This window comes from Somniosus microcephalus, unplaced genomic scaffold (genome assembly GCF_052327205.1).
Source record: "Somniosus microcephalus isolate GS21.2 unplaced genomic scaffold, FLI_Smic_1.0 unresolved_chr1, whole genome shotgun sequence".
Taxonomy (NCBI): domain Eukaryota; kingdom Metazoa; phylum Chordata; class Chondrichthyes; order Squaliformes; family Somniosidae; genus Somniosus; species Somniosus microcephalus.
The window spans coordinates 149,744,785-149,764,215 of NW_028225179.1; the positions used below are offsets into that span (position 1 = coordinate 149,744,785).

The 19,431-nt window shown below is 53.3% G+C and overlaps 1 pseudogene across 1 annotated transcript in view; it reads right to left on the reverse strand.

Moving 5' to 3' along the window:
• The window catches only part of LOC147096242 (zinc-binding protein A33-like), a 38,102-nt pseudogene extending 25,664 nt beyond the window's left edge, over positions 1-12,438 (reverse strand). Inside the window, exons 1-4 of the transcript XR_015074874.1 lie at positions 11,604-12,438; positions 11,277-11,510; positions 10,347-10,369; positions 10,132-10,247 (exon numbers count right to left, since the gene is read on the reverse strand). The product of XR_015074874.1 is annotated as a zinc-binding protein A33-like (transcript). The remainder of the gene's footprint in view (positions 1-10,131; positions 10,248-10,346; positions 10,370-11,276; positions 11,511-11,603) is intronic.
• Between the last annotated feature and the right edge of the window lie 6,993 nt (positions 12,439-19,431).

The window sequence follows — 19,431 nt, forward strand, 5'->3', positions numbered from 1 at the left end:
CATTTCTAGGTGTTTCCAAAATTTGGTGGCTCTTTTTTGATAGTGATTACTAATGGATATTGGCCAAGTTCTGCCCTGCATGCATTGTTTACGGTTTTCCTTTGAGTCCGGAGGATACTTTTACAGAATTCTGCATGTAGGATCTCAATTGGGTGTTTGTCCCATTTTGCAAATTCTTGTTGTGTTAGCAGTCCCCACACCTCACTGCCATAGAGTGCAATTGGTTCAATTACTGATTTGAAAATTTTGAGCCAAGTGCTAATTGGGATTTCTATTTGGATTGATTTTTTAATGGCATAGAAAGCCTCACCCTCACCACCTCCTCCTCACTCTCACCCCCCTCCCCCTCCTCACCCCCCTCCTCACCCCCTCCTCCTCCTCACCCCACCCCACCCTCCTCCCTCACCCCTCACCCCTCCTCCTCATCTCACCCCCCTCCGCCTCCTCAAACTCACCCCCCTCCTCCTCCTCCTCACCCTCACCCCCCATCCTCCTCACCCTCACCCCATCCTCCTCACCCTCACCCCCATCCTCCTCACCCACCCCCCCTTCTCCCCCCTCCTCCCCCACCTCCCCTCCCCTCCCCTACCCCTCCCCTCCCCTACCCCCCTCCCCTCCTCCCCCACCCAGCCCCCTCCCCCACCCACCCCACACCCTCACCCCCTCCGCACCCTCACCCCCACCCCACCCTCACCCCCTCCTCACCACACCCCCACCCCCTCCTCACCCCACCCCCTCCTCACCCCTCAACCCCCTCCACACCCCCTCCCCTCCTCACCCACACCCCCACCCCCTCCTCAACCCACCCTCCCCCTCCACAACCTCACCCCCTCCCCCTCCTCACCCACCCCCCCCACCCCTCCCACCCTCACCCCCCCACTCCTCAACCCCCTCCCCCTCCACACCCTCACCCCCTCCCACTCACCCCCACACCCCCCTCACCCTCCCCCCCTCACCCCCCTCACCCTCCCCCCCCTCCCCCTCCTCACTCTCACCCCCCTCCCCCTCACCCCCTACCCCTCCTCACTCTCCCCCCCTCCCCCTCCTCACCCCCCTCCTCACCTCCTCCTCCTCCTCACCCTCACCCCCTCCTCCTCACCCCCTCCTCCTCACCCCTCACCCTCCTCACCCTCACCCCCATCCTCCTCACCCTCCCCCCCTCCTCCCCCCACCTCCCCTCCCCCTCCCCTACCCCCCTCCCCCCCCTCACCCCCTCCTTCCCTTCACCTGCACCCCCTCCACACCCTCACCCCCTCCTCACCCTCACCCCCTCCTCACCATCACCCCCACCCCCTCCTCAACCCCACCCCCTCCTCACCCTCACCCCCCTCCTCACCCCCTCCCCCTCCTCAACCTCACCCCCTCCCCCTCCTCACCCTCACCCCCTCCTCATCCTCAACCCCTCCCCCTCCTCACCCTCACCCCCTCCCCTCCTCACCCTCACCCCCCTCCCCCTCACCCCCTCCTCCCCCTCCCCCTCACCCCCCTCCCCCTCCTCACTCTCACCCCCTCCCCCTCCTCACCCCCTCCTCCTCCTCACCCCCTCCTCCTCACCCTCACCCCCTCCTCCTCACCCTCACCCCCCTCCGCCTCCTCAACCTCACCCCCCTCCTCCTCCTCCTCACCCCATCCTCCTCCTCCTCACCCCCATCCTCCTCACCCTCACCCCCCTCCTCCTCACCCTCACCCCCTCCTGCCCCTCCTCCCCTCCCCTTCCCCTCCCCTACGCCCCTCCCTCCACCTCCCCTCCCCTCCCCTACCCCCTTCCTCCCACCCCATCCCCCAACCCCCCTCCCTCTCCCCCTCCCACCTCCACCACCCCTCCCCAACCCCCCTCCCCCCAACCCCCCTCCCTCTCCCCCTCCCATCTCCACCACCCCTCCCCCTCCCCTCCACACCCCCTCCCCCTCCCCCCTACCCCTTCCTCCACTCCTCCCCCCTACCCCTTCCTCCACTCCTCCCCCCCCCTCGCACTTGGAACTGGCCCCCATTGGCTCAGAGGATAAATGCCTCCAGGATTTAATGTCCTTCGGGTACAAAGCAGCCTTGGAGTTGATGGTGTTACTGGAGGGTTTTGTGTGGTTGATGTGGAAGTTGACTCTGTGCTTGTGGTTAATGGGGTAGAAATTGGACCTCATTGTCCCGGTTTATGGGGGTAAAATGGGTGCAGTGAGGGACAGATTTGGGCCTCCATTTTCAGGCCTCCTTGGATTTCTCCCCAGTGTCCGGGCCAATATTTCATAGAACTACAGAATCATACAGCACAGGAGGAGGTCACTCGGCCCTTCGTGCCTGTGCTGGCTCTTTGAAAGAGCGAAACAATTAATCCCACTCCACTGCCCTTTCCCCACAGCCCTTCTCTAGTCTCTCCACGTAACTGAAGTCCCGCATCCCTGGTACCAGTCCAGTAAACTGTATTTCCCAGAATTGGACACAATACTACAGCTTGGGCCGAACCAGTGATTTAGGAAGGTTCAGCATAACTTCCTTGCTATTGTAATCTATGACTCTGTTTATAAAGCTAAGGATACTGTATATTATTTAGCAGCCATCTCACCTTGTCCTGCCACCTTCAAAGATTTGAGTACAAACACCCCCAGGTCTCTCTCTTCCTGCACCTTTAAAATTGTACCATTTATGTTTTATTGCCTCTTCCCATTCTTCCTACTGAAATGCATCATTTCACACTATGTTGAATTGTATCTGCCATGTGTCTGCCCATTTCATCAACCTGTCTATGTCCTCCTGAAATGTATTACTATCCTCCTCACTGTTTACTGCCTGTCCGAGTTTTGTGTCATCTGCAAACTTTGAGATGTTGCCTTTTATACCCAAGTGAAATGGAGTTAAGATGCAGACCAACCAATATCTTATAAATGGCGGAAGAGGCTCGAGGGGCTGAATGGCCTACTCCTGTTCCTGTGTTAGCCTAGAAACTGAGTGTCAGCAGGTAATGAGCTCTGGAAAACAAGCCGGACCCATTCTCAACAATGATCCACCCAATGCCAAGTCACCAGATAGCGGGAGAAATAGGCCCCCTAGCTGATCCTTCGCCACCCCGAACCCTGGAATGCTAAGGCCCATCTCTGTACCTCCACTGTCACTCTGCTTCAGATACTGTGTCTCACCAGCAATCCAGCCTGGAACCTCCCTGGTCTGTGTGCCTCAGTAAACACACCAAGCAGCGCTTGGCAATTCTGACACCACCTTCTGATTTAGACACAGACTCTGCAGACAGATGAAGCAGATACTTTTATTTCTGTGTGCAGGGTACAAGCAGACAGCACTTTACAATTTATCAAACACTTTCAATACTTGGTTACAATGATATACTTTGTTTCCCTTTAAACTCTGCAGGATACAACATTTAAAGCCAGCTCATCAAACTCTGAAACACAGTTGCAATTTTAAAATATGAGGTTGATCTGAATATGAAAGACAGACAGACAGACTTGCATTTATATAGCGCCTTTCACAGCCTCAGGACGCCCAAACCGCTTTACAGCCAATGAGGTACTTTTGCAGTGTAGTCACTGTTGTAATGTAAGAAACGCGACACAGTTCTTGCACAGCAAGCGCCCACAAACAGCAATCTGATTTTGTTTTACTAATGCTGGTTGAGGGATAAATAAAACACTGATATACAACATGGGTTCAGCCCCAGCTGGAGCATTGGGTCCAATTCTGGGCTCCATCACTCCGGTTACACCAGGCGGGGGCTCTTAAAATCGGCCCGCTCAGTTCGGGATGGGAATTGTAAGGATCCAGAGTCTGGAGCAAGGTGCAAATAAAACAAACAGCACGTTTAGTTCATGCTTCTGGGATGTAATTAAGCCCCGAATCGCTGTGTGTTTAATAAATGCCGCTTCTATGGTGCAGTTTAATAACAGCGCTTGGCAGGTGTTGCACTAATTCATCTCAAACACCGCCATGTAGCGCCACCTTCCGCCTGTGGAGCAACATTACAGGCAGGAAGGTCACCGGGTTCCTGCAGCTCACAGCTCATTCCACCCAGTCAGTTCCTCTCTACAATTCACCATCCATTTGTTTCTTCTCTCCCCCTCCTTCTATTCCCCAGCCCTACACAGGCCCTTGCTGATCTTTCAGTTCCCAGTTCCGATGCAGGGTGTATTCCCGGAATGTTAACCTGTCTTCTCTCTCCACAGGTGATGACCTTGTCCACTCTCTATTCTAAACACTCCACACGTTTGAATGTTCTGATCATTTCCATCCCCTGGGCTTTCCCATGTTTCTGACACTCCCTCCTGTTCCCTTTTGATTTCACTTCTATCTGGTGCCCCTTTTACTTTCTCCTTCCCTCGGGTATTATTTAATTTGCCGTGTCTCGGATGGTCCCTTTGTCATGTCCTTCCCACTGGTGTTCTATCTCACCCTAGTTCCTCTCCCCTGCCCCTCTTTACCTTTAACTTCCCAGCTGGAGTCTGTGGTTCCCTTGGTGTATTACTGTCCCTGTTTTAATTCTCCTCTGTCTCTGGGCTCCGATGATTCTCGATGTTCTTGAGGTTTTTATTTAATTTTACAGGGGTCTCTGGAACAGTTGCCACGAGTGTGTTCCCATGCACCGATTAAACAAACAAATCTCACCAACAAGACATTGTCACTCAGTTGTAGCCGCCGTGACCTCAGGTGACATTTGGACCACCCGCACCACCTGTGACTGAGACCGACTCCCCATCAGTTTGCAGCTGGCAGGAGGCAGGGTGACATTATGGGATGGACCTGTTAGTGACCTTTAACCCCACAGATTTTCAATGGGGCTGAGCTTTTCCCGCTGTCATTCGATCCCGGATTGAAGAAGGGAAAGATTCTCTCAGTGAAAGTGTGGGTGAAAGTGTGGAGATGGGACATGTTGTCCGCATTGTAAAATGACACCTGTCCGCCCTCATAGTCCAGGTACACCCCAAGCTTCCGGGGATCCACACTCAGGGTGAGGGGGAGGTGAGGGCAACATAGACACTTCCGGGGGACAACAATTGCCAACCTGCTGCCAAAATAGTCACTTCCGATTCTCAGCCCCACAATCCAGTATCCGGTCTCAGGGCTCAGGTCGAAAAACCCTTTCCTCTCGGCAGAATCTCGGGCCACTCCCAGACCCCATCGAGTCTTGTTCCCCACCTCCACCTCCCAGTAGTGTCTCCCTGATGTGAATCCCTCCGATCCCAGGACAAAGGGCCACCAATCAAACCTCTCTGGGGTGTCAGGGAGCGGCTGCCATTTGTCTCCGAGTCTCACTCTGGTCCGGTCCCCAGACAGGATGAGCCGGGGATTCGCTGTGTTCGGATCCAGAGTCAGAGAGGCTGGAGCTGGGGGAAAGTTAAAATAACACAGTCAGTGATTTAGTTTCTTCTTGTGATTTATTCAAACACTTGCCTTTTTAAAGTGCCCACTCGGGCTCTGGATTGTATTCGTGGGAAGGGAGGGGCGAGAGAGCGGGAGAGAGAGAGGGGAGGGGGGAATGGGAGGGGAGAGGGCGGGGGAGAGAGAGGGAATGGGGAGAGAGAAGGGGAGGAGAGGGGGATGGGAGAGAGAGCGGGTGGGGGAGGGGCGAGAGCGCGGAAGGGGAAGCGAAGAGAGAGCGGGAGGGTGAGAGAGAGGGGGTGGGGAGGTGGAGGGGAGGGGGAGGGCAGAGAGGGGCAGGGGGATGGGAGTAAGAGGGTCAGGGGAAGGGGAGATATGGAGAGGAGGAGGATGGGCGAAAGAGGGGGCGAATTAGTTGCTGGTTTTTGGAGCTTTCACCTCTGACATCCTGCTCTGATCCTGAGCCACTGTGAGGAACTCTGCAGCCCCAGTCTTCCGCTATTCTCAGTGCCTGCAGAGTGCATCAAGGGCCTTTGAGAATTAACATGCAATCGGCGACAGAAGCTCTAATGTGTCCTGGAGACACAGTGGGTGAAATTGGTCTTGGACTGTTTTAGGTGATAGTCGATCAGTAGCTCGTATCGCGCTCCCTCAATATTCGTTTCCATTAACTTCAATGGGAATTAATATTGGGCACAATGTAAAATGGGCCACTGATTTACTATCGCCCATTTTGTGTCACCACCCAGACTAATTTTACCCCCAATCTCTCTCTGGAGGCGTGACCCACACACCACTAATCAGCGCTGTCGATGTGTGGAGAGGGGGAAAGTACCGACAGCAGCAGAATAGAGAGAAGAGAAGGAAAAAGGTAAAGAGAAAACAATGAGGAGGGGAACTGCTGCAGAAAGGGAGAGAGAACCAAAAACAACCGAGGGAAACTAAACTAAAAAGCTCAGCAGAGGAAATGGGAGAGACAGGATACACCGTGTACTCGAGACAAAGTCCCAGACACTCTTAGATTGATCACAATCAGCAGTGCAATTCGAGATTGAATAGAACAGCAAGGGTCTGGTTCAGCCTGAGACAGTGGCCAAGGAGGGGGTGGAGTTGGTGGCCAGGATGTAGACTTGTTGACAATTTCCAAACTGATGGCTTAAATCTTCAGAATGTTTCACTGGAAAAAATTGTGGCTCCTCCATAACTGGATTCCAGATAATCGGTTGGACAACACCGTGGTGGTGGAGGGGTCAAGAGAGGTGGTGGAGAGGTAGAGCTGGGTACCATTGGTGTACATCTGGAAACTGAGCCTGTTTCTGTGGATGAGGTTGAGAAGTGGCAACATGTTGATCAGTGAGAGAAGAAGACCAAGAATAAATACTTGAGAATCTCCTGGGGTGCCGTGCGGGGGCGGGAAGAGAAGCCATTGCTGGAGATACTCTGGCTACGATCAAATAGGTAAATGTGACCCAAGTAAAGGCAGTCCCACTGAGTAGGACAATTGAGGAGAGACATTGGAGGAGAATGGTCAATGTTTGCAGAGAACCCCAGGAGGATGAGGAGGGGAAATGCGCTATACTCACTGTCACAGAGCATGTCATGTGTGATCTTTATTAGGGCCACTTTGGGGCTATGATGACAGGGATGACAATCTGGTTAGTGTGGTTCAAACATGCAGTTGTGGCAAAATGGCCAGGGGTTTCAGAAGTGATCGCACGTTCAAGGACTTTTACAAGAAAGTAAGGTTGGAGATCAAGTGCAAGGACAGAGGGATAGAGGGTGGGTAATTTTGAGGAAGGGTGTGGTGACATTGGATTTGAAAAGGAGCTGGATAGGACGCGAGGAGAGGGAACCATTTACAATGTGAGCTAAATGGAAAACAGGAAGAGAAGTTGGGCGGCCAGCAGTTTAGTGTGAATGGGGTCAAAGCACTTCACACAATGTATTACTTTTGAAGTGTATTTTCTGCTTTGATATAGGGCAGGGTGTCCAATAGGGCAGGGGGTCCAAATTACACCTCCCCTCTCCTCAGCCCTCACAATTCCACTCTCCAAGCCCAGGCAGCTCAGTCCTATTTGGGTTTACAGTTTTTTGCCAGCTTCTTATCAAACTCTCTCTTGAAGCTGCTGATACCCTCAGACAACTCTGCCTCCCTTACTTTCCATACCCTCCGCATAAAGTATTTGGGAGTGATTTACGTCTCACTGTTGCCCGGATTTAAAGTGTAAACGGAGCAGTAATGATACAAAAATCACACGCAGCGCTTCCCACCAAGGCCCGCCGGGATCTGGTGTCGCAGCCGCGAAATAGGAATTCAGCGCAAAGAGTTCGTTCTCTCCGGTGTCCTGGCCAATATTTGCCCCTCAACCAACATCACCAAAACAGGTCATCTGGTCATTATCACATTGCTGTTTGTGGGAGCTTGCTGTGCAGAAATTGGTTGTGGCGTTTCCAACATTACAACAGTGACTACACTTTAAAAACTCTTCATTGGCTGTAAAGCACTTTGGGACGTCCTGAGATCGCGAAAGGCGGGATAGCAAAACACGTAGGGCTAGAAATTCGGTATCGCCCCGTTTGGGGCGCTAGTCCTGGCGAAGCGCAAAGTTTAGCGCCAGGCGCAATTTAGCGCCACCTAGCGCGATATTGGGTCGCAGCGCCCCTGAAGGTGATTGCGGCGCTAAATCAGGCGCTGCACGATACTCTTAAGGCGCTAACCCGGCGGCGCAACCCAATTTCGCGGCGGCGGGGCGCAGCGCAGGTGCTGCCAATAATCATTTTCCCCGCGACACACTGGCGCCGGCCAGCTCTTAAAGGGGCGGGTCATCAACCACAGGCACAGAGGATAGCCCTTGTCCCCGAGAAGCCAGCCTCCTGGGTGAGTCGGGGCCTCGAAAAGGTCTGCTACAGAAGTCTGGCGCAGGATGAAGGCATCGTGGCTGCTGCCTGGGAACTGCGCATTCACTGCGAGGATCAGCTGTCGGTGGTCACAGACCAGCTGCACATTCAAGGAATGGAACCCCTTGCGGTTGCAGAACTCCTCCGGATTGAATACAGGCACCTGCAAAGCCACGTGCGTGCAGTCAACGGCACCCTGCACCATGGGGAAGTCCGCTATTGCTGCGAAGCCCTCTGCGCGCTCCCGCTGCTTGTCCAGGGTCATTGGGAAGGAGATGTACTGCCGCCTCCTTTTAAACAGGGCATCAGTCACTTGATGGATGCAGCAATGCACCGCAAACTGCAAGATGCTGGCTCTGTCCCCAGATGCAGCCTGAAAAGAGCCGCTTGTGCAGAAGTTCAGGGCAACAGTCATCTTCACAGCCACCGACAGAGATGTCCTGCACCTTATCTGAGGCTGCAGATCTGGCTGAAGCAGGTGGCACAGCTCAGTCACCACCTCCTTTCTAAAGCACTGCCTTCTGATACACTGCTCCTCCGACATGTTCATGTAGGAAAACTGCTGTCCGAAAACCCTGCCAGCGTAATGTCTGGTGTGGCGACGTCTGTTGGCCCTCCTCCATCTGGCCATGCCTGCCCCTCTCTCCCTGTGTCTCTGTGCCCTTTCCAGATGATTAAGCAGCAGGACGTTCCCCTCCAATGCAGCCCCCATAATAAGTGCGCACAGGAAGTTTTCCCATTGTAAATGCTCACCAACAGCAAGGTGATGGTCAGAAGGCTGAAGTTCCTCTGCCAGCGCTGGCTCAGTGGTGAAATGGCTCTCAGTGTGCAGCTCAGCAACTCTCTGTAACTCTCGAAGAAGTTGTGAGCCAAAAATGGCTGCCGCTTTCAAACCACACCAGTCCCCTTTAAATAACACCCCTCCAGCCCGAGAGCGACTGGGGAAGGCTCCAGGTAAGCTGTCCTTAATAGCGCCAGGTGGTACGGAGGGGAGCGCCACTGAATTTCCAGTCCGGGGCACCCAATAGGCATTGCACACTCAAATGACGTCATGATCTGCCTGCGCCCGTGAGCGGGCGCTAAGATTTAGCGCCGGTGCTAAATGTATGCTTAATATGGGGCGAGGTGCGAGGTTCGCTGCGCCCGCCCGGAAATTGGCTAACACCCCACTTCTCGGCCTCTTTAGGTGCTAAACGGTGGCGCTACCAACCGAATTTCTCCCCCGTACTTTCTTTCCCTCTTCCGTAATAGTTTCTCTCCGGTCAGGAGGTGCATGAATTATCCTGCCTGCTGCTGGTCGATCCTTGGTTTTCCAGCCGCCCACCGTATTTTCCTGCCCGCCCCCCCACCACCACCGTCCCAACCCACTCCGCCCACCTTTAAACAGCTCCTGCTCACTTGCCTCCAGGGAGGATTTGGCGGATTTCCTGTCTCCCGCCTCCCTCCTCAAGGATCACCGAGCACCTTCCCACGCTCCAAATCCATGGGCAACTCGCCAGCAATATTGTACTGAAGCCCAACCCTGAGAATGGATTGGGCCTCTGACCAATGTCATGGAGCGAGCAGTGGGCTCACTGACTCACTGTCTGCCCGATCAATGGGGTCACTCAAAAACCCAACCTCGCTCAATCCAAACTGCCTTTTCACCCTCCCTTTTCTCAGTTCGAGACTATCCCTACTTTGTTGTAGACTCTGTGACTGTGTTAAACCTGTGGATGTTTATCTTCTCTCTGCGGTTTAGGATCTTGAATAATTCAATAAGATCATCCCAAGCCCTCCCTTACCCAGAGCAAAGACTCCTGACTTCCAGACTAGACACGGACATCAGTGATCATTTAATCTGGGGTCTGGGAGCCGGTTTAGGCTCCTCTCATCTAGGTATATAAATCAGGAAAAGGAATATAAGATTTTTACCGGGGTTAATGGCATCTATAATTTCTCTGCATGCTGTGTACTGTAAAGGGCCGTTGAACTTTTCGATAGACAGGGCGCCATCTGCTATTGACAGTACTTAATCCTTGTCACTAATCCTGTAAATATTGAACAGTTGATGTTATAAATCGACATTAAACACTTTTCTGAGTTATTTTACCAAACTCTGCAGAGTTTCAGTAAAGAGCAAGACTCACCTCCTCTTCCGACAAGCTTCCTCCTGAAATAAATAAAACACAAACAATGAGGAGGATAGTAAAAGACTTCAGGGGGACACAGACAGGCTGGTGAAACGAGCAGACACAGGGCAGATAAAATTTAACACAGAGAAGTGTGAAGTGGTGCATTTTGGAAGGAAGAATGAGGAGAGGCAAAATAAACTAAACGGTACAATTTTAAATATGGTGCCGGAACAGAGAGACCTGGGGGATCACATTCATAAACCTTTAAGATAATTAGCAAAAAAAGAGAATTGGGATGTTTTTACCAATGACTTGTGATGATCTGGAATGCACTGACTGACATGTTGGCTGAAGTAGAATTAAAAGTTATTTTCAAAAGGGAACTGGAAACAGATTTGAAAAGGAAAAAATGCAGGGTTGTGGGGAAAGAGCAGGGGAAGTGGGTCTAATTGCACAGCTCTTTCAAAGAGCCGGCACAGGCACAATGGGCCTTTTGTGCTGTGGGATTCTATGATTATAAGTAGTTGAAAAGCCTGATTTGTGTGTCAGATACTGGAACTCAACATCAGTGTCACTCACAGACACAGTGACTCTCACACCCACCGCACCAGACACACCCACACACTCACACAATGGAACTGTGACTGGATTGCAATCTGAGTGCCAGGAAAATATTAAACTTGCGCAACACGGAAATTATTACAAGCAAATTATCAAGATCACGGCAACTCATTCCCAGGAGGTTGCAGGCATCCTCGGGAATCTGCGGATAGTGTGGGAGCCGGTTATTTCGGTGACAACAACAGAATTGCCCCGGAATAGACAGAACAATCGGTTTAAATCAGTTTCGAATTATTGAGCAAATGCTGCATTTATTTCAGTTGTCATCGGTTATTTTGTGACTGTGTGAACTTTCACTGAACTGACCCGCAATATAATCCTCACCTTCAGAAATGTCAGCCCGTCTTTTTGCTCCATCTGTTTCTGTAACTTTGAGAGTTTCTCCTGAATAGAATTTAAATTCTCTTGAATTTCTCGGAGGTTTTTCTCCATTGTTTTTAGAATCTTCCCCTCTTGTTTCCTGAGATCTCTGATTAATCGCTGCTTTTTCTCATTGAGAATCTGGTGCATTTTAGCGAACTCGGATGTGATGCGGGTCTGCAGACTGCTCGACTGTTCCTACCAAATGAAATGTGAAACATAATTAATGTACCACAATAAAGGGAACAAAACTAACCGAGATCCCAGAAAATCAGCACAGGGAGACCTTACCCTTACTGCGGAAATCTGCTGTTTTTGTTTTAATTCTATTTCTAGAGCCGTCGATTTCTTTTCTGTGAGAGAATCTAAGGAAGATTTCAGTTGATCCTGGGATTGGGAGCGAAAATCACAGAATAAAAGTGTTAGACCATAAAAATGTGATGAAATAATCAGGTGATCAAATCTGTTCCCTTTTACCTTGTAGATTCCAACAGCTTCTTTAATGGGCTTGAAGCAGTGCTCTCTGTGTTCCTGCGCATCTCTACAAATCAGACAGATCAATTTCTTGTCAGTTTCACAAAACAGCTTCAGTTCTTCCTGATGTTCCTCACAGTGAAGTTTACTTTCCTTCTCTTTCAGATTCACGTTTAATTTTCGAGCTTTCTCGGCCAGATTCGCTAAGGCCCGATTTACTCTGAGGTTTCTTCCCGGAAGCTCCTCTCTACATTCCGGGCAGAAGTTTGTCTCCTTCTTTTCCCAACACTGTGTGATACAGGAGCAGCAGAAGTTGTGCCCACACTCCAGTATTACCGGATCGGTGAAGAAATCAAGACAAATTGAACAATTTAAATCCTCGGTCAAACTCTCAGCCTGCTGTCTGGAAGCCATGATCACACTCAGCACTTCCTGATTCAAACCGCTTTCAGTTTCGATGTTTTTCTGCTGACGAACACCTTCAGCTCAGCGATTTCCCGATGGAGTTCACTGCAATACTCAGGGAATTATTATTATAAACTCGTCTATGTCCCATCAACTTAAACACAGGGAGACACAACCTAGAGCAGTGTGAAGGACAAACAGGGTTAGAGCATGGAGGGGAATAATTGAAATAACAACAGAAAATGCTGGAAAAACTCAGCAGGCCAGGCAACATCCGTGAAGAACCCTTTTTCAAAACGTCGACTCTAATTTCTCTCCACGGATGTTGCCTGGCCTGCTGAGTTTTTCCAGCATTTTCTGTTGCTATTTCGGATTTCCAACATCTGCAGTATTTTGCTATCGTACTCGGGAATAATTGAACTCTGGCCAGGAGGGTGAAGCTCTGTCGGTGTTGGCAGTGGGGGGAGGGAGGGAGGAGGCGGAGATGGGCGGGGAGCGAGATTCCAGGGCACTTTGCTCCAGACCAAACTCACTGCCGACTACAAACCCTCTGGTGACACACGGTGTGTGATAGAGATCCATAAACTGAATTGTGCTAATGATTGCAGCCGCTCACTCTAAAACACAAAGGCCTAGAAATTGGGTATAGCCCCGCTTGAGGCGTTAGAACTGGCGCTGCGCAAAGTTTATAGCCAGACGAAACTTAACGCTGCCTGGCGAGATATTGGGTTGCGCCGCCCCCAAAGGGGATTGAGGCGCTAACTCAGACATTGCACGGGGCTCCTAAGGTGCAAAAGTTCAGGCGCTACCCAATATCGTCGTGGACGGGCGCAGCGCAGGTGATCTCAATTACCGGAAACCACGAGACTTCCAGGCGCCAGCCGGCTCTTAAAGGGGTGGGTCAGTCAGCCTGAGCTGCAACACTCAACGCCCTGTAGGCCTCAGAATCGGCGCTCGCCCTTCTCTGGCGCAAGAAACTTGGTGAGGATGGAGAAGGTCAGACAGAGAGCAGAGCGCTTCAGCACTGAGGCCCTGGACCAGTTGGTGTCTGCAGTTGAGCGCCGTCGAGATGTTCTGTATCCTGACAATGGCAAGAGGCCGAATCAAAAGGCTTACCGGCGATCTTGGAGGGAGGTTTCTTAGAGGGTCAACTCCAACAGCTTGGCGACCAGGACCCCTGTTCAGTGCAGGAAGAAATTCAACGACCTCACTCGGGTCGTTAGGGTGAGTGTTGGTTATGCAAACTTCTGATTCCCTCCATCTGCACCTAACTTCGAGGACCCTGTTGCCATGATGCCCCAATGGCCATCTGTCAGCAAGCACCCATGGCCCTTTCTGGGCACACACATGGACATTTCTCTCAAGGCCACATGTAAGGGCCCTTGCACCATGGGGGGCATGCAATAATCTCTCAAGGCCACATGTAAGGGCCCTTGCACCATGGGGGGCATGAGATGATCTCTCAAGGCATCATGTAAGGGCCCTTGCACCATGGGGGGCATGAGATGATCTCTCAAGGCCACATGTAAGGGCCCTTGCACCATGGGGGGCATGAGATGATCTCTCAAGGCCACATGTAAGGGCCCTTGCACCATGGGGGGCATGAGATGATCTCTCAAGGCATCATGTAAGGGCTCTTGCACCATGGGGGGCATGAGATGATCTCTCAAGGCATCATGTTACAGAACTTCCCCTTCTTTCCCCTGCAGTCCAAGCTGGCGGCGATGCGGAAGGAGCAATGTCGAACCGGTGGCGGACCTCCACAAGTGGTCACTCTCACGGATCTCGAGGAGAGAGTGCACCAGATTCTTGGAGGACGTCTGTCTGGTCCTGTTACCACTGCAGCTGCCGACCCCATTCTTGACAGCGAGGGTAAGGCTCTCACCTTTTGCAACTGTCTCCTTCCACTTGGTCCCCCCGCCAGCATGCTTCCTCAGTGTGCCGCAATCTGCCATGCCTTTCCGCCAACCTGTCCTTTTGCTAAAGCCACTCTTCCACCTCCCTGCTTTCAGATGATGCATCACCAACTGGGGCTCCACGCCCTGAAGCTGCCAGTGCCAGTGCCTCCGGAGGTGAGGATCAGGAGGAAGCCGGACCATCCGCTCCAATCTCAGAGGAGCATACACATGTACAGACTGGGGATAGTAGTTCCCTGGAGGGGAGGGGGGGGGGCTCTGAGGATCAGGCAGTTGCCGGACCAAGCGGCATGCAGCAACGCAAGGGGGGTAGGTAAGTTCGGCCACCGTCTCCCCGGAGGGCAAGGCAAGTAGTGATGACTGCTGCACAGAGTGCAGAGGAGGTGCGTCGCCTGGCTGAAATGAGCACCCAGGCCCGGCTCAGGCACACTGAGCTGATGGCTGCAGTGGGGAGGATGCCTCAGTCAATAGATACACTGGCAAAGAGTGTGTTGGACTTCGGGGCAACAATGGAGAGGACTCTCCAGGGCTTTGGGGCAACAATGGACAGAACTCTCCAGGGCTTCGGGGCAACAATGGACAGGACTCTCCAGGGCTTCGGGGCAACAATGGAGAGGTCTGTCGAGGGCTTTGGACCAACAATGGAGAGGACTGTCCAGGGCTTCGAGGCCGCTATGGAAAGGACTGTTCAGGGCTTCAGACAATCCCTGGAAAGGTCTGTCCAGGGCTTGTCCGAGGCAGTGGAGCGGTCAGCACCGGCCTTGTCCGAAGCAATGGAAAGAACTGCCCAGGGCTTCTCCGAAGCACTGGCACCTGGCTCACAGGTCCTCACTGCTGCCACGCAGTCACTTGCCGGCCTCGTCCACACCCAGATTGAAGCAACGCGAACTCTCACTGCAGCCACCCTATCTGCATCAGCTAGGATCACCCCGGGCCCTTCCAGTCCCATACAAGGCCAGGAATCAGTGGAGCATGCGATTGTGGCGGATGAGCCGAGCCGGTCCCCTCAGAGAGCCAGTGTGTTGTCCAACAATGGTGCAGGTGTCCTCTCTCGGCAGGTGACCATTCCACATGCCAGCGCTGGCACGTCTGCAGTGCAGCTGCCACCACCTGCAGTGCCCACTGCTTCCAGCCATGCTCAGATCAAGCATCCTGCGTCCGCACCCTCCAAGCCCAGAGGTTGGCCAGGCCATCCCTCAGGGGCTTCTGCACTTCCAGACAGTCAGCAGGCGTCCCCCAGCCTTCACCCCGCCACTGGGGTTCAATTACGTAGGAGCAGCAGGGAGGGAAGGGGCCGAGCGCGAAAGAGAAGTCATTCTCCATCAAGGGGCCAGCAGTAGAGGGAGGTCCTGAGACGTTTCTTTGGCCAAACTCAAGGAGACCCTCACCTGTTGGAATTGTTGGAAATAGTTTGTTCAGTTTGGCGGCTTTGCCGAAGAGTTTACTGTTATTTTGTTTGTTATGGTTTCTGTTGACATGACGTTGTTTTGCTGTAATGAAAGACTTTTGTGACAATAAAGAGAAGTTTAAATGTGCTATGGTGTACGTGAATAATTACAGTTATGCTGGCCTTCAGATGCTTTCAAACATCCAAAGTGCGCAGCAGTTAAGACACTCATCATTCCGCCAGAGGGGCCTCGAGACGACTCCTCATGAGCCAGTGATGGATGGCCCTTCCACTTTCAGGAGCCCTTCCATCTTTCTCCTCCTGCTCCTCCTCCTCCTCGTCCGCATGCTCCTCCTCCTCCTCCTCCGCCTGCTTCTCCAGGGTCAGAGGGAAGGTGATGAATTGACGCCTTCGCCTATAAAGGGCAGCTGTAACTTGCCGGATGCAGCAGTGGACTGCAACCTGAGAGATATTCGCGATGTCCCCAATGGCTCACTGAAAGGATCCGTTGCCATAAAAATTGAGGCCAACACTCAGTTTAGCAGCCACCGACAGAGAGGTCATGCACCATTGACGCGGCTGCAGATCCTCAGTAAGCAGGTGGCACAGCTCAGTAACAACGTCCATCCCGATTCGGAGCCTTCGCACACACTGCTCCTCTGACATGTCAAGGTATGACCCCTAAAGACCCTCGCAGCATACCTGTGGTAAACCACTGTTTGTATACTGTTTGTATTCCACTGTAGACATGCCTGGACATGCCTCGGCTGACTCCTCCCACAAGTCCTAGTATAAAGGTGGCTGCTCCCCAGCCCTTTGTATTCCTGGACCGGTCGACCACTCGAGGCAGACCTTCATTCTTTTTGTTAATAAAAGCCTTTAGTTACTCTCTTAACTCTCAGTCTTTTATGAGTAATTGATAGCGCATCAATTTTATTAACAAAATTTTTATAATGGAGAAGATCCTCACACCAGCATGCCTGGACTTAGACCATCGGGAGGCGGACTCATCCACCAAGTTTACTCACTGGCTTAAGTGTTTCGAAAAATTCCTGACCGCCTCCGAAGCAATCAAATCGGAAGAGGACAAACTGGATGTCCTGACCTCCAAAGTGAACCACCGAGTGTACTCGGTCATCCAAGACGCGACCTCGTACGCGGACGCCATCAAGCTCCTCAAGGACCAGTACACGTGCCCAGTGAACGAAGTGTACGCCCGGCACCTTCTGGGGAGTCGTAAACAACAACCTGGGGAATCGACCGTGGAATACCTTCAGGCACTGTCTGTGCTTGGCCGGGCCTGTGGTTGTAAGGATGTAAAGGCCGCCGTGTACACAGAGGAACTTATCCGGGACGCTTTTGTAGCGGGACACAGGTCCAACTACACCCGACAGCGACTGTTGGAGCAGAGTGACCTCGATCTCAACAAGGCCTCTGAACTCGCACTTTCATTGGATGCAGCCTACCAGGGCATGGATGCCTACTCCTCTGCACCGTGGACGCCGCGGGGAATGACAGCCTGGGACATGGTAGGACCGTCTCATAGCGCCGTGCCACCCCAGCCACACCCCAGCAACGGCCCAACTACCGCAGCAGTGTCCCAAGGCCAGACAGCAGTGCCCCAAGGCCAGAAATGCTACTTCTGTGGCCAGGCAAAACACCCCAGAGCGCGCTGCCCGGCGAAAAACGCGACCTGCTCGGGCTGCGGGAAGAAGGGACACTACGCTAGCGTCTGCAGGGCCAAAGCCACCCCAAACCCCAGCAGCGCCGCGTGTGGGCCATGCGGGCCGCCATCTTGGGCCTCCCCGGCCATGTGCGAACCACCGGTACAGCAGCCATTTTGGACGCCTCCAGCCACATGGGGATCATGGACGCCGCCATCTTGGACGACAGCCGGAACGCAGCAGGCCCCCAACACCGCCTCATCTGATACCCGCAGCGACACACCGACCCCTACGCTGGCATCCGTTACACTGGACCAAGCGAGACCGCACCAGCTGGCCAGCTCCACAATGGACATTAAGGTAAATGGTCACGATACAATCTGCCTTTTTGACTCTGGGAGCACGGAGAGCTTCATCCACCCCGACATGGAGCGGCGTTGCTCTCTCCCAGTCCTGCCTGCGCACCAGCGGATTTCGATGGCCTCCGAGTCCCAGTCGGCGGACATCGGCGGCTACTGCGTGGTGACACTCGTAGTAGACGGGACTGTGTACGATCATTTTAAACTCCTGGTCCTGCCCGACCTCTGCGCTGCCGTCCTGCTGGGGTTAGATTTTCAGTGCCACCTTAAAAGTGTTACGATGGCGTACGGTGGACCCCTACCCCCACTCACAGTCCGCAGCCAGCAGCTTCCAAATTGCCCGCCGCGCACCAGGTGCAACCTCTCCACACTCAGAGTCACCCCCCCCCCACTGTTTGCTAACCTCACCCCCGACTGTAAGCCCATCGCCACAAAGAGCAGGCGATACAGTGCCGGGGACAGGGTTTTCATTAAAACCAAAGTGGAGCGGCTCCTGAAGGAAGGGATTATTGAGGGCAGCACCAGCCCCTGGCGAGCCCAGGTTGTGGTCGTTAAGACCGGCGAGAAGCAGCGCCTGGTCATCGACTACAGCCAGACAATAAATCGCTACACCCTACTGGACGCTTACCCACTCCCCCGCATAGCTGATATGGTCAACCAGATCGCGCAGTACCGCGTCTTCTCGACCATTGACCTGAAATCAGCGTACCACCAGCTCCCTATCACCCCTGAGGACTGCCAGTATACTGCCTTTGAGGCAAACGGCCGCCTCTATCACTTCCTTAGGGTTCCCTTTGGCGTCACCAACGGGGTCTCCGTCTTCCAAAGGGAGATGGACCGGATGGTAGATCAAAATGCGTTGCAGGCCACTTTCCCATACCTGGACAATGTGACCATCTGCGGCCGTGACTTGCAGGACCATGACGCAAACCTCAAAAAATTCCTCCGCACCGCCCAACTCCTGAACCTGACATATAACAAGGAGAAGTGCATATTCCGCACAAACCGCCTCGCCATCCTTGGCTGTGTTGTGGAACACGGAGTCATCGGCCCCGACCCCGACCGGATGCGTCCCCTTATGGAACTCCCACTGCCCCACTGCCTCAAGGCCCTGAAGAGGTGCCTAGGGTTTTTCTCCTATTATGCCCAGTGGGTCCCCTACTATGCGGACAAGGCCCGTCCGCTGATCAAGTCCACCTTTTTTCCCTTGACGGCAGAGGCCCGCTTAGCCTTCCACCGTATCAAGGAGGACATTGCCAAAGCCACCATGCACGCAGTGGACGAATCCATCCCCTTCCAGGTGGAAAGCGACGCGTCCGACTTTGCCCTGGCCGCTACCCTCAATCAGGCGGGGAGACCCGTGGCCTTCTTTTCACGAACCCTCCAAGGCCCGGAGACCAGACACTCCGCTGCTGAGAAGGAGGCCCAGGCGATTGTGGAGGCTGTGCGTCATTGGAGGCACTACCTGGCCGGAAAACGATTTACCCTGCTCACTGACCAGCGTTCAGTTGCTTTTATGTTTAACAACAAGCAGAGGGGCAAAATCAAAAATGACAAGATCTTGAGGTGGAGAATCGAACTTTCCACCTACAACTACGAGATCTTGTACCGGCCCGGGAAGCTAAATGAACCCCCGGATGCGCTATCGCGTGGCACCTGCGCCAGCGCGCAGATCGATAGACTGCGGGCCCTCCACAATGACCTCTGCCACCCGGGGGTCACCAGGTTCTTCCATCTCATCAAGGCCCGCAACCTGCCTTACTCTATCGAGGAGGTCAGGACCATGACCAGGAACTGCCAAGTCTGCGCTGAGTGCAAACCGCACTTTTATAGACCAGACAGGGCCCACCTGATAAAAGCCACTCGCCCCTTCGAGCGCCTGAGCGTCGATTTTAAAGGGCCTCTCCCCTCCTC